The following is a 6,002-nucleotide window of genomic DNA, read 5'->3' as shown; positions in this document are numbered from 1 at the left end:
TACAATCAGAATATTATATTGCAGAACACCTATAACAATTTGTGTAATCCTAAAGTTGGCTTCTCTATACCTGCTTGAAGCTGCCTTTCTCTGCGCCAAATAAGTCAAGAAAAAAAATTGGAGGACGCGTTAGCGTTATCGCGATAGCGTTATCGGGACCCGTTCGCATCGCATTTTTCTTGGAGTCGGTTTCACTGCAACACAGAACGTGGGAAAGCCAGCTTACAAAGACTAAGCTTACACAGATCCCCTTAAAGTCGGCTTCACATTTAAACAGAAATGCATTACTGTGAAGACGTTTTTCCAGGGGCAATATAAGTCGTCATATATTAAAATGTGAATGCCCTAGGACATTTTTTATTATTTTATTGTTTGCTTTGCCCCGACGCGCGCGCGTGTCCAAAACGCATTAGGCAGGCGAAGTCCCAATTTGACCTGCCGAGGATGCGAGCGCCATCTGGATAAGATTTTCGCAAGTAGCATACCCGAGCGCGCCGCTGTTGGTATGGTAGAAATAAAGCCCCTATATTTATAAAAGTAGCGCCATCCACTTCCCTCCTCCTCCGTTCCACTATCGCGCTCGGCGCGACCAGCGCGATCGAGGCGCGATATCGACAGTGGCGCCGCCTGCGTCGGGCCTGCCGTGGCAGACGACAGCTAACGCGCTACCAGAGGAAATCCGAGGAAAACTTCGATCGCGCCCTGCGGAGACGTTTTTGAGGCGCGATTTTGCTTCGTCAGTCAGTAACTGGTCTTAATAATGCCGTTTTGCAAGTAGCAACGCGACGATGGGAGACGGCGCAAATATCAAGTGTGCAGCAAGCGTTTGTGCACGCCGGATGGTAAACAAAAAAAGCCTTTTGCCCTCGCCTTGTCGGTTGCGGCAACTTAAGGCGCAGCAGCATGCCATCACAACGAAGTTCTTGTCCATAACACGTTTGATCCATTTGTGCGTACAGCACTTTCGTCGCACAGGCCCGAGAATGGCAGTCGGAGCGCGCTGGGAAGAAAAAAATATACAAAAGCGCGACGCGAACTTCCACGTGACACGGATTGGCCAATGGGGGAGCGGAGGAGGCTGGGGCGACAGGAGGCGGCTAAGAGAGGGCGAGGAGGAAGCGCCGGGGTGAGCGCGGTGGCGGCAAGATCTAAAGCCAAGACCACACGTACGCTTGCGGACGCGCGCGAGCTCGCGTCTACGCGCCTTGCGGTTGCCGCGCCTAGCGAGGAATGGCGGCTTGCATCCACAAATACGCGCAACAGCGCGCGCTCACTGGCCTCACTTGTTGACGCCTTGGCAGACGCCACTTCGTACTTAGTCATCGAAAGTGTTTCAAAATGCTTCGATATCTATAAACGTAATTGTTATATGTTTAGAGTTCTTAGATCAGCACAAAAAGTGAAGAAGAAACACTTTCTTGCATGGTACAAATCTGCTTAACTGAGAGTTGAATGCACCGCGCCGTCGCTGCGTAGCCAGGCGCGCCGACGCGGGGCAGCCCAAGCGCGCAATATCAGAGAGGAGCTGATCACCGAGATCGCGCCGCGTTTCGACGCGTACGAGCCGTGCCGCACCGTCTGCGCATGCGTGGGCGCGCAGACGCGAGCATGCGCGCGTCCGCAAGCGTACGTGTGGTCTCGGCTTAAGAATGGCGCTACTTTTATAAATATAGGGGCTTTAGGTAGAAACAAGGAGTTTTTTTGTTTTTTCTCTTCAACCTCCTTGGGTAGAAATGCTGGCAAAAGGGGTTTGTGTTAGAGCTTCCTGGTAACAAAATTATGTTTTCTTGTACATTCAAATAACGGTCCGACGCCGCCATGTCTGTAGGTTGTGGTTAAGTCGTACTTTACCATTTTTCTGGCGGATTTCACTGTGAGAACTTCAATTTTTGTTCACTAACATCTTGCACCACGCGGAGGGCCTGCGCGGTCGGAGTGGTTCGGGATGATTTTCTCCGCCACTGACGCCGACATCCACGCCCACGCCGGATTTTCTGCGATACGGGGCCCTTAACGCTGTCGCGTTAAGAGTGGACGTCCCAAACACAACTTCTGTGACCTTTGGAACTTGTGAGGTAACCGACTGTCATGTAGAATCACATGACATGAATCACGACTCCCATAACCGCCGCACGGGCAGCGAACGTCGCGTCAAGCGCATGCGTGCCAGGGAGAGTTGGGAGAGGGGAAACTTTCCTTCCGCGGGCGGCGCGCGGGAATGATGATGATGATGATTTATTGGCATCCCCTTTGAAACGGGGCGGCGACAAATAGTCACCTCGCCTGCTTGATTTAATCAGGTATACTATACATGTTCTTTATCTAGCATTTTTGTATACCTCTCATTATTTTTATTTTTCAAAAATTTACCTTGTACCGCTGCCTGTGATTTTAAGAGATCAGGTCGTATCCATCTTTTCCCTGCTTTTTTTCCACCAGTACTCTAATCGTCTCTTGCTGATTTCTACGGCTGATCTGTTTATGTTTCCTTCCACTTTAAATCCAAGCGCTTCTGGGAGTTGCACGTTACCTACGGTTCTCGCTGGGTGGATCCCGTCGCATTCCATTAGGATGTGCTGAGTGGTCTCTGGATCTTTACTGCAGCAAACACATGTCTCATCTAGTTCCGAATATTTGTTCCGATATGTTTTCGTCCTTAGGCAACCGGCTCGAGCCTCAAATAGCAAGGCACTGCCCTTTGTGTTATCGTACAGATTTTCCCTTCTAATAAATTTCTTTCTTCTCATTCTTGTAAATCTCCATTGTCCTTTTCGTTTCCATTCTTTGCATCCAATTCACGGTCTCTATTTCTCTCACTTTCTTTCTGATGACCCCTGGTTGTCTATTTACAGTTTCGATTATCCTGTACTTGGTTGCCAACTTCCTTGACCTCTTTCTCCATTCTGTATCCACGCTTTTCATGTAGAGATACTTGTGCACTTTAATTAGCCGCCCATTTATTTTCATCCATGTTCCTGAGCCTTTCTTCAAACCTAATTTTGCTTTGTGCTTCTCTGACTTCAAAAGAGGCCCATCCCATGTCACCATGCACTGCCTCATTTGTCGTATTACCATGTGCTCCCAAAGCCAACCGGCCTACTGATCTTTGGTTAACTTCCAAACCCGCCAATATATCCGATTTTAAGCATATAATGGCATTTGCGAATGTTAGCGCTGGCACCATTACTCCTTTCCAGATTCCACGCACCACCTCATACTTATTGTGGCCCCACAGTGCTCTGTGTTTCATTATTGCTGCATTCCGCTTCCCCTTTATTTTCACATTATCTTGGTGGTTGCTTGAGTAATTCTTTCCTTCGTTTATGTGTACGCCGAGGTACTTATATTGCTTCACTATGGGTATTACTTGCTGTTGAATTGACACCACGAAGTTACTCGTGTGTTCATTAAAGATCATAATCCCTGATTTCTCTGTGCTAAACTTAAGGCCTAGATTTGTCGCTGCGTTCCCACAGATATTCGCAAGTATCTGTAAATCTTTTTATTGTCCGCTAGTAGCACAATGTCGTCTGCGTACATCAGTCCAGGGACCTTCTGTTGCACCATTTGTCCATTACGCATGTAGGATAAATCAAAACCTAATTGGCTGTTTTCCAGTCGTCTTTCTATGTCCTTGACGTAAAGCGTGAACAACAGTGGTGGCAGAGGGCATCCTTGCTTCAATCCTTGGTGAATTCCCACCATTTCATTTCCCTTTCGGCCTTCCCATGCCACTTGTACTTGGTTGTCTCGATATATCTCCCTCAGCAGCTCCACGAAATCGTCATCTATGCCTTCGTATTGAAGAATATCCCACAACAATTCCCTGTCTACGTTGTCATAAGCTCCTTTAATATCTAGAAATGCTATCCACAAAGGTCTTTTCTGAGCTACTGAAATCTCTATGCACTGAGTTAGTACAAACATATTGTCTTCTAAGCGTCTGCCTGGCCTGAACCCATTCTGTAGTTCCCCCAATACACCGTTTTCCTCCACCCACTTCGACAGTTCTAATTTTATGGCTTGCATTGCCATTCTATATATCACCGACGTTACTGTAACTGGCCTGTACGAGCTCGTCTTATCCTTATCTCCTTTGCCTTTGTAGATGAGATTCATCTTGCTTTCACGCCATCCAACGGGAATATTCTTTGTTCTAATCACTTGCTCTATGGCATTAGTCAGCAGTGCCTTGCTTTTTGGACCGAGGTTTTTGGTTAGCTGTATTGGAATTTCATCGGGTCCTGCTGCCGTGTTGTTAGGGACATTTTCTGCTGCCTTTTTCCAATAAAAGCTTTCTATGCTAAATTTTGATCTCTCAGGCGTCTCTGTTGTTGCTGGATCTGTTGTCTGTACTACGCTTTTTCTCGTGCCGAAGTTATGCCTGATAACGTCTGTGATGTACCGCAGCGCATCATCGCCTTCATAGATGTTACCGTCTTCATCCCTTATAGCCGTTTGCGAGTTTCTAGTTGGAGCTCCGAGTGCTTTTATATGGTTCAAGAATCTTTTTGGGGCGCCTTTGTCTCTTTTGTGAATGTTATGCACCCAACGTTCACTTGCGCATTTAATTTTCTCTTGCACGAGCTCACTCGCAACCCTTTTCTTTTCTCGGTATGTATTCCATCTAAGGAGCACCTCTTCTTCTTGTAATCCCAACTTTTTGGCTTCTTGATGAACCCTAGATGCCTCTTTACGCTCTTCTATAGCTTGTTTAATTTCCTTGTTCCACCACTTACGTGGTTTCCTCTTTCCAATCCAACAATTGTTTTGCCGTGTCCGCCTTATTTCATGCTGCATAACCTCCACCAGTTCCTTATATTCCCAGACTGCTGTAGGAAAAGCCTCAATTTTCTTCTCTATGTTGTTTGCGATCTCTGTTATTTGCTCGTCATTCATTTTTAAAAACTCTGAGGCTATTGGTTCTTGTTCTGCGCTGGTATCTCGCCCAAACTTTAATGCTAAACGTGTATGATCGCTTCCCAGGCTATTTTTTCCATTTTCGTCTATTATCATTTGGTCTAGTTGTTCGTAGACCATGTCTGAGACTAAGGCGTAGTCGGTACATGACTGCCTGTTTCCGCATTGCCACGTTACCTGTCCATGACACTTATTATCCCTGTTAACTACTATAAGGTTCTGTTCATTACACAAATCCAGCACTAGAGAGCCGTTGTAATCAGTATATCCGTCTAAATCGTCCATGTGCGCGTTCATATCTCCCACTAATATCACCTGACCCGAGTTACTGAACTCATTAATATCGCTTCTAATGCAATCGACCAATTCTTTATTTTTTTCTCTGCTATCACTGTCCATAGGTAAGCTACTCCCAGCCACGTCTTTTTACCTTGCCATGTGCCACTAATCCATAAATTCTCTTTACATGTCTCGTTTACCCTTCGCCACTTCAGACCTCGCCTAATTAGTACGCCTACGCCTCCGCCTTTCCTTGACCCGGTAATTCTGTTGCACCCTTCCCATACAAAGTTGTCAATAACAGGCGGCTGCTCCAAATCCCGTAGATGCGTTTCGGTCAAGGTGTACACGCTAATCGCTTCATCATTCAGTTGCGTTTGAATTTCCAGCCATTTTTCCTGCTTGCGACCACCCTGCATGTTAATGTAGCAAATTTTACCTTCTCTATTCTTATCCTTTCTGCGTCTTTTCCTGACTCCTGGTCGGCTTATTCTGCCCTTTACTGGTGTTTCGCTATGTTCAATATTCCATCCTGCTTCCTGATTGCCTGGGGCCCGCCTAAAAAAGCTACAGCTCGTGCCGCGAATCGACGTCCGACCGGTGTTGCTACACTTTCACTAAAATGTATCCCGTCAACCACAAAAGCGCCTTCGCGGCCTGCTCGGTGCACTTCTCGGTTGATGTCAATGACCGTAAAATTCATTGCTTTAGCTAGAGTCCAAATTTCCCTGTTTACTGCAAGAACTGCCCTTTCAATTTTATAACCCTGCCTTTCAACCTCTGGCACCGTGCACACCGCGATT

This window comes from Dermacentor silvarum, chromosome 1, assembly GCF_013339745.2.
Source record: "Dermacentor silvarum isolate Dsil-2018 chromosome 1, BIME_Dsil_1.4, whole genome shotgun sequence".
Taxonomy (NCBI): Eukaryota; Metazoa; Arthropoda; class Arachnida; order Ixodida; family Ixodidae; genus Dermacentor; species Dermacentor silvarum.
This window is presented reverse-complemented; position numbering follows the sequence as displayed.